The sequence below is a fragment of the Podarcis bocagei genome (genome assembly GCF_964188305.1).
Source record: "Podarcis bocagei genome assembly, chromosome: 5".
Classification (NCBI taxonomy): Eukaryota; Metazoa; Chordata; class Lepidosauria; order Squamata; family Lacertidae; genus Podarcis; species Podarcis bocagei.
In genome coordinates this window covers 32,270,654-32,278,709 of record NC_138129.1, presented here as the reverse complement: position 1 = coordinate 32,278,709, position 8,056 = coordinate 32,270,654, and the positions used below count along the sequence as shown (strand labels likewise).

The window sequence follows — 8,056 nt, the reverse complement described above, 5'->3', positions numbered from 1 at the left end:
CTTAGAGAGGACAGCAAGGTGGGGGCAATCTGCCTCATGCTTCTGGAGAACAGAAAGACAAATATTAGGTAGAGCAGAATCTCTGCATGATTGTCAGGCCCTGGATCAGCCTCCTGGTGACCTAAGGACCAATCAGAACTGGTTAGGACACCAGCCAGTCAGGGAGAACAGGTGATTTTAAAAAGCAGAACTCTGCAGTTAAACTGTCAGATGGGGATCAGTTAGGGCTTGGAAAAGCATGGGGAATATGAGGAGAAAGGGACCTTTCCTGACAGGAATTAGGGTTAGCTAGCCAGGGCAACCCACTTTAATTCACTTAGGGCAAAGTAAAAATATTAGAAAGGACTGGGAAAGTGTTGCTGTTGTAGTAATACTAATAGCCATGATAGGTGGAAATAGTCTATCCTGAGGCTAAATTCAAAATGTAAAGTGTGTTTGCCTGAAACTAAGTATTGTGCCTCTCATTTGTAACCATCAAGCTTAAACCCCTCATTGAGTGTAATTAAATAAAAAGTCTAATTTTGTCCCAGAAGTGCCTCCTCATCCTTCAAACCTCTGGGTGAGAGGATAAGTGGACACATGGCATTATTCACATATGTAAAACACCTTGCTGCAGAATAATAAAGAAAAACCACCACAAACAGTTGAAGCAGACCACTCTAGTGTTGTTAACTGTTATTTTTAAGCACCCAGAAATTCAGTCACACTACCCAGCTCCCATCTTTAGTGTTGCAGGCTTTCTTTGTTCTTTTGCTAAAGCACTTGATTGAACATGAATCCATAACAAGGGATTGGGTAAACATTTGATTCATTTCTCATTGAAAGGTGTACCTACCTAATTCACACTTTCTTGAAAAATAGACAAACTGAAACAAGGCCATCCTTTGAAACTGGCACATCTTTGAATTATGCAGTGCAGTTCTCTGGTCAAGTAATGTGCACAAATGTGCATATATTTATTATGGTAAAATGTGTATTAAATGCATTTATTATTGAAAACGACATGCATAATCCATTAGGAAAGTTGCCTAGTAAAAACATGTGTCTTAAGCCAAATTGCATACAAATATGTGGCTATTATGAGAAATTTGCACTAAAATACTGATGAGAGTCCTTTTTTAAAAAAAAGAATTTGATGTGGAGAACTGAATTTAAGATTGGAAAAATGAGAAATGGAGAGAAACAGAAAACGGACAGATTCACCCATCGCCATTCATAACTTGATATTCGAATTGTAATAAAAACACCTTGCCCAAACGTTGCATTTATGAACAATAAGGCTGCAAACCTTTGTATGTTAACTCAGAAGTAATCTTCTCTGGATTTATTTCCAAGTGAATATTCATCGAATTGGGCTGTGCACCAGAGTTTTAGCTTTTTTTAGTGTATTGTTTAGTGGTTCATGTTCTTATATGCTTGATTTTACATCTCCTTCTGTAAAATAAGTGGGCAAGCATCATAGTTCAGGGGTACAGCACCTCCTTTGCAGGCAGAACATCCCAGGTTTTGTTGCTGCCATCCCCAGGTACGGTTGGGAATGTCCCCTGTCCATAACCCTGGAAAGCCGCTGCCAGTGTAAACTAGCCTTCACCATCTTGGTACCTCCAACTCCCATAAGTCCCAGCCAGCACATGTAGCAAGGGGGAGGTAGCAATAAGTCAGCTGATCCCTGTTTGTGTGTGGACCTGTGTGAGAAGCAAGTTTGCTCAACTAGATCATTCTCTGGATCTGTGACAAAAGGCATTTAAAACAAATTTGGAAATGAATGAAAGCATTACAGTTCCCTATGTAACCTTATCTTTGCTGCCTTTTGTACAGACATGATGATAACATCTCTAATTACATGTTCTTATTCCCCATAGAACTGGAGGCACAAAAATTTCAATATACACTAAAAATGGGGCATTCTAAGCCTCATTATATTTGTTTGCATCCAGCAAGTGGGAAAGGCAGTGTAAAATCAGAGGGTCTTCTGAGAATTTGGGAAGAGGGGGAGAGGCGTACATTCAGTGGCAGAGCACCTGCTTTGAAAGCACAATCACTCTGTTCTTCTACCTTTAGAAGCAGAATACCAGTTGCTGGGAGTCACAAGTGAAGGGAGCACTGTTGCTTTCAGGTCCTTCTCACAAGCACCCCATTGGCATGCTGTGAGAACAGGATGCTGATCTAGATGAGCCTTTGGTCTGATCCAACAGGACTCTTCTTATATCATATTCTTATGTTAATTCTCATCCAGATACTGATCAGATCTAGACCAGCTTCGATTTAGTAAAATTTCTGCATCAGGTACTTTCAGACTATGCCCTAGGACTATATCAAGCAAGATGCCTTGCATCTTGTGCACTATCTGCTTCAGACATAGTAGTGGAACTGGAACAGGCTGATAATAAATAAGTGAGGAAACTATGTGGGCTGAACTATAGAGGTCACCTCTAAAGCACAGCATTCCAAAGAACAAGATTGGCTCCAAAATAGCCTGCCATTCACCAGCATTCGCAGAGAATGTGTAGCCTTGTTGCTAGGCACAGATGTTGCCATGATGGAGTGAAGTGCGTGCAGAATCAGTAGTAGTAACACATGCAGCCTTGTTGCTAGGCATAAATGTTGCTAGGGGTAAGAGAAAGGGAAGCATATTGTAACTGTAGTAACCTAGTATTCGTATACGCTTGCAGAGTGACCCAAATGTTCTAAAACATTTTTAAAATGTAGGTTACGGCTGTCTGATGAGGCATGTTGCATCTACATCTCTCTACCTATCCCATCAAGCCTTATTGTCAGCATTGCAAAATTAGACTCTGATGTAGACAGAGATTTCACCTTCAGAAGTCCATGGCTCACTGACTTCTTTTTTTAAAAAAAGATTCACTGCTATCTAGGTCACAGCAGGTTTGAAAGACTGAAGGTATATGTTCTTTTTCCCCAGTTAGAAAAAAACATATATTAAGGAAGGTAAAATTTTATTAAGGAAGTTAAAAATGTCAAATACTTACAGGGACAAACATAATGTTAAAACTTTGCACCCATCAAAAGGCCGACACCCCATTTTTGAACAAGGTGCTTTCAGTTCAGAATAACTCATTGTCTGATTCCTCAAGGTACTGGACAACTTTCTTGGCCCGACCCAACCATTCACGTTCAGCAGTTGGAAAAGGCGAGTCCTTACCTGAGCTTATTTCAGTGGAAAATGACTCATCATCCTTCTTGGATTTCTTAAGTGCTGTTGATTTTTAAAGAGCTGGGTATGTTCTGAGTTCCAGAACTACTGCTGTTATTATGCCAACTGAAAATTGGCACAATAACATCTGTTGATCCTAATGTATCTTTACCTTTACTAGACCTATAAGAAATATTCTAGCTCAGAGAGCTTTTCAAACCCTGTGGATCCTCAAAAGTTTATTGGGGGGGACGGACATCTGACTTTTCTGACAAAGTCAGTTGTGACTTTTTTGACAGCTATGTAAAAAAGGGAGGGAAAAGTTGGCAACTCAACTAGTAGGGAACCAACACAGGTTTCCCTTCCTTGTCTCCAGCTGGCCCTCCCTCAAATTTCCCCTGAATCACCAAGGCTCTTCACTCCCTCTAGCCTGCCACAAATAACTTCCACTTTCCCCTCAGCCATCATGTCCTTTTGTGACATCCCAGGCAGCCTGCAGCCAATGGCAACAGCTGGAGAAGCACCAGCACAACCTCCCCTGGCCTGACCATTGTGCGGCAACTCAGTACTGGTTTATTATTTTTCTTTTTTGCCCAATAATTTTTATTAGTTTTCTAATTTTTTAACAAATCAGTACCAAATGACATCAAATTTAATACAATTTACCCATTAAGTTGACTTCCTGCTCTCCATCGTCAATGTGTTCCTGTTTATTATTTCTCACCCAGCCCATCTTTCATGTGTACTTCTCACATAAACTGTCTTGGAATAAAAAGATAGAATGAACACTACAGCTAGATATATTTAGAAAGACATTTGTTTAGAAATATAAGTGAGCTTGCTTAAGTGCTACAGTTCTCTTCATTGCTTTCACAGTTGGTCTGAAGAAACTTCAGACATCCTGGGGGGTGGGACAGAGACAATGAGGGGAATAGTTACCATTCAACGGCATCACCCAGGCACTAAGGCTGTGTGATGTGTTGATGCATCATCCAACACCGGTTTGTAGACCACATCATAAGAGCAGTCTCAAAATAATTGAGCTGGCGATGTATTGTGAAGCACAACCTTCAAAACTCCAGGGGGTGATATAATTGCGAGCCCTCTGGTGGCTGCCTTTGCTTTCAGCTCCTTTTCCCCTCTGATAGCAGAACGGTCCCACTCCTAGCCTTGGCGCCTCCCCATAACCACAGTGTCTCTGTCTACCTGATGCAGGAATTGCAGCTGGGCTGCTTCTTCTCCCTCCGTCTAGGGAGGAGTGGGAAAAGTTCACCCTCCAAACACGAGGGTTTGCCTGCCTCAGAGAGGAGAATCCGCAGTGCACATTGTTGTTGTTGTTTAGTCGTTTAGTCGTGTCTGACCAGAGCACACCAGGCACTTCTGTCTTCCACTGCCTTCCGCAGTTTGGTCAAACTCATGCTGGTAGCTTCGCGAACACTATCCAACCATCTCGTCCTCTGCCGTCCCCTTCTCCTTGTGCCCTCTATCTTTCCCAACATCAGGGTCTTTCCCAGGGAGTCTTCTCTTCTCATGAGGTGGCCAAAGTATTGGAGCCTCAGCTGCACGATCTGTCCTTCCAGTGAGCACTCAGGGCTGATTTCCTTAAGAATGGATAGGTTTGATCTTCTTGCAGTCCATGGGACTCTCAAGAGTCTCCTCCAGCACCATAATTCAAAAGCATCAATTCTTCAGCGATCAGCCTTCTTTATGGTCCAGCTCTCACTTCCATACATCACTTCATGGATCACTGCCTTGCCGTGGCGAAGGGGCTTGAATAACTCAGAGAAGCTATGAACTATGCCGAGCAGGGCACCCAAGATAGACAGGTCATAGTGGAGAGTTTTGACCAAACATGATCCACCTGGAGGAGGAACCGGCAAGCCACTCCAGTATCCCTGCCAAGAAAACTCATGGACAAAGCAGTGCACATAGCATGTACCTATTAATCTCCATGACTGCTCCTTTGCCCTTTCTTCACCCTGCCACCCTACATAGTTCCATGTTTCAGACATTGTGATGTATCGCTAAATCGTAATGTTTAGCTGGTGATAGACCTACCAGGCACCTCCACTGGCTTCAGCCTGGAGATTTCATCAACTAACTTCCGCTTGACAACTTCCAGAGCTTTCAGCTGTTCATGAATATCCACCAGTTTCCTTTTACACATCACATTCATGTAGCTACTGACACCATTTGCCTTGTCCACAATTAAAACCTCCCATACACATAGGCATGCATATGCTAGCCAACATCCATGATAAACACCAACGGACACAGTCACTCATCATTCACTCTTCATTCATTCACATTTGTTCCCTGGCTTCAATCTGCAGATATCCACTGGCTTCCAAATTTCATTTGGGAGGGTTGAATTTTGCTTATTGAGCTCTTCGCAATTCAGAAATCCATGGCTCAGTGACTTTTTTCTTTTTTAAGAAAGATGCACTGCTATCTAGGTCACAGCAGGTTTGAAAGACTGAAGGTATATGTTCTTTTTCCCCAGTTAGAAAAAAAGCATTTACTAAGGAAGATAAAAACATTTGCCATCTTCCATTAAGCCCATCGCCAGATGTCAGCCAGCTTCTGACCATGGGTATCAGCTGCCTTCAAGCTACATCCCTCTCAGCAAGTGAACTTGCCTTATTAATGCTCCATGGCATCCCACAGCCAGATGATCACCTCCATCCATCTGCCAGTTCTCCTTCTCCAGGTGGAAGAAGGCTGGGCAATTCTGAATGTCACAGCTGTTGCCCTCTGTCTTCTGTTGGAGAAGAGGAAAAGGCCCACCTTTGTATCCATTCAGCTGTCATGTGTTTTTGTGACATCACAGGTAGTCTGTAACCAACAGTAACAGGCTGGGGAAACATCATCATTATCTGTGCACAATTGGAGGTGCACTTCAGCAGTGATTTATGTGTGTGCTTGTTGATGTGTAGCTCACCCTTCATCCGTATTGATACCAAGCAGGGAGACACTGTAAAATTGTTGCAGGGGACCCTTTTCAGCACAAGGGCTACATTTCCTTCTGGGGAACCTTCCAAGGGTCACATGCCAGTGTTGGGCAGAGTCAGAGGGGCAAATGGAAGCAGAGCAAAAGCCAGAACCATGGCTCTCTCAGATCTCTCTATGGCTTTTGCCACAATTGATGGAGGTGTCCTTTTGGTAAAACAAGTTCAGGATGTAGCGATGGGTTAAAGAAGAACTCGGGGAAAGTAGCACTACAGCTTTGGGGCTATGAGGATCTTCAGCAGTCTCTTCTGTCTCCCAAGTTATTTAACAGTTACATGAAATGGTTGTAGGTTTATTTATTTATTTAACAAAATTCATATCCTGTAAAGCCTATAAGTGGTTTCCCAAAAAGGCTTTTGTTGTCATCTGGGCATTTGGAGCAAAGTGTCATTTGGCCAGCAACAATTGGACCAATTGGCTTTCACTTTTAAGGCAGAGTTCCATTGGCATGCAGCCACTGAAACAAGGGTTTCTCATTGCTCCCTTTAGAGCTTGTCAATATTTGACAGTTTTTTTTAATAAGATTCCATTTGAACTCGCAGGATCTCTAGCGACTTATTAATAATATGCATTTTTTGTCTAAGCAGAAAGGCATCATAATATAACTTAAGGCACCATTGCTTAACATAAGGCACTTCTATTCCTCCTTTGTCCCTTGGGTGATACAAAGTTTGGAGGGTTGTTCTATTCCACTTACTATCTAAAATAAAATTTTAACTAGCACCAGCCATTTCTGTAATTGGGATTGAAGAATTGATAAACACCAGCCTTGAACTAAAAATAAGAACTTGGGAAGAGTAGTCATTTTAATAAGCTCCATTTTAAAAAAAAAATTACTTGCCCTCAAATAATTTCTTAATTTTTTTAATAGCCAGCCAGCTGTATTTTTTTTAGTTGATTAATTTGATAGTAACAAAATTTAACTTTAACTCTCCTCTAATTCCTATCTCTATATTATTATTATTATTATTATTATTATTATTATTATTATTATTATTATTATTATTATTATTATTATGATATTATGATTATGACATGTTTCTTTTTTGATGGTCTTGAAACAAAATATCTCTATATTTTTGGTTTTATGGAAGCCGCCCAGAGTGGCTGGGGAGGCCCAGCCAGATGGGCGGGGTATAAATAATAAATTATTATTATTATTATTATTATTATTATTATTATTATTATTATTATTATTATTATTATTATTATTATATTATACCAGCAAATGAGGCACTCAGCAGCTGGAAACTTGAAAAGGCGGTGGCTGGAGCATTTCCCCTCTCTTTCCTTCCACACTAAAAAATAAATAAAATTACGCACACCCTCCACCCAAGCAGGTGATCCAAGCGGGCTCCCCCCCCCCAATCCCCTTCCAAGAGACCAGTCCTTACTGATCCACCGGGTTGAGGTTATTCCGTGTTTGTCACCTTTTGCCCTTGTTCTGCGCTTGTGTGGAAGCCTCCTTAATCGGGTTCCCATCTGCAAGTTTCCTTTTACAAGTGAGGTCATGGCAGTGGCTGGCTGGGGCTCCTTGCCGCCGCCTCCTCCTGCTGGGTCGTTTGGTGCCTAAGGCATGCTCAGCGTTCAAGACTGATGAGAATTGAAGTCCAATGACATCTGGTGGGCCACAGGTTACCCATCCCTTTACTAATATATTGTGGAGTGTCTTATTCTGGATCTTGACCAGGCATAGGCAAACTCAGCCCTCCAGATGATTTGGGACTACAATTCCCATCATCCTTGACCACTGTTCCTATTAGCTAGGGGTGATGGGAGTTGTAGTCCCAAAACATCTGGAGGGCCGAGTTTGCCTATGCCTGATCTTGACCATAACACCAAACACAGACCTTCCCACATTGTTCAGATGCATCATTTATGAACAGCCTTGCC

The 8,056-nt window shown here is 41.9% G+C and overlaps 1 long non-coding RNA gene across 2 annotated transcripts in view; it reads left to right on the top strand.

Annotated features, from left to right (window-relative positions):
- The first annotated feature begins 198 nt into the window (after window positions 1-198).
- LOC308588364 overlaps window positions 199-8,056 on the top strand; it is a 29,317-nt gene continuing 21,459 nt past the window's right edge. The window contains exon 1 of one of the 2 annotated variants that reach the window (XR_014008642.1): window positions 199-795. This is a non-coding gene — a long non-coding RNA (uncharacterized lncRNA). Of the gene's footprint in view, window positions 965-8,056 lie in introns of both variants that reach the window. The other variant, XR_014008641.1, reaches the window with a different exon arrangement.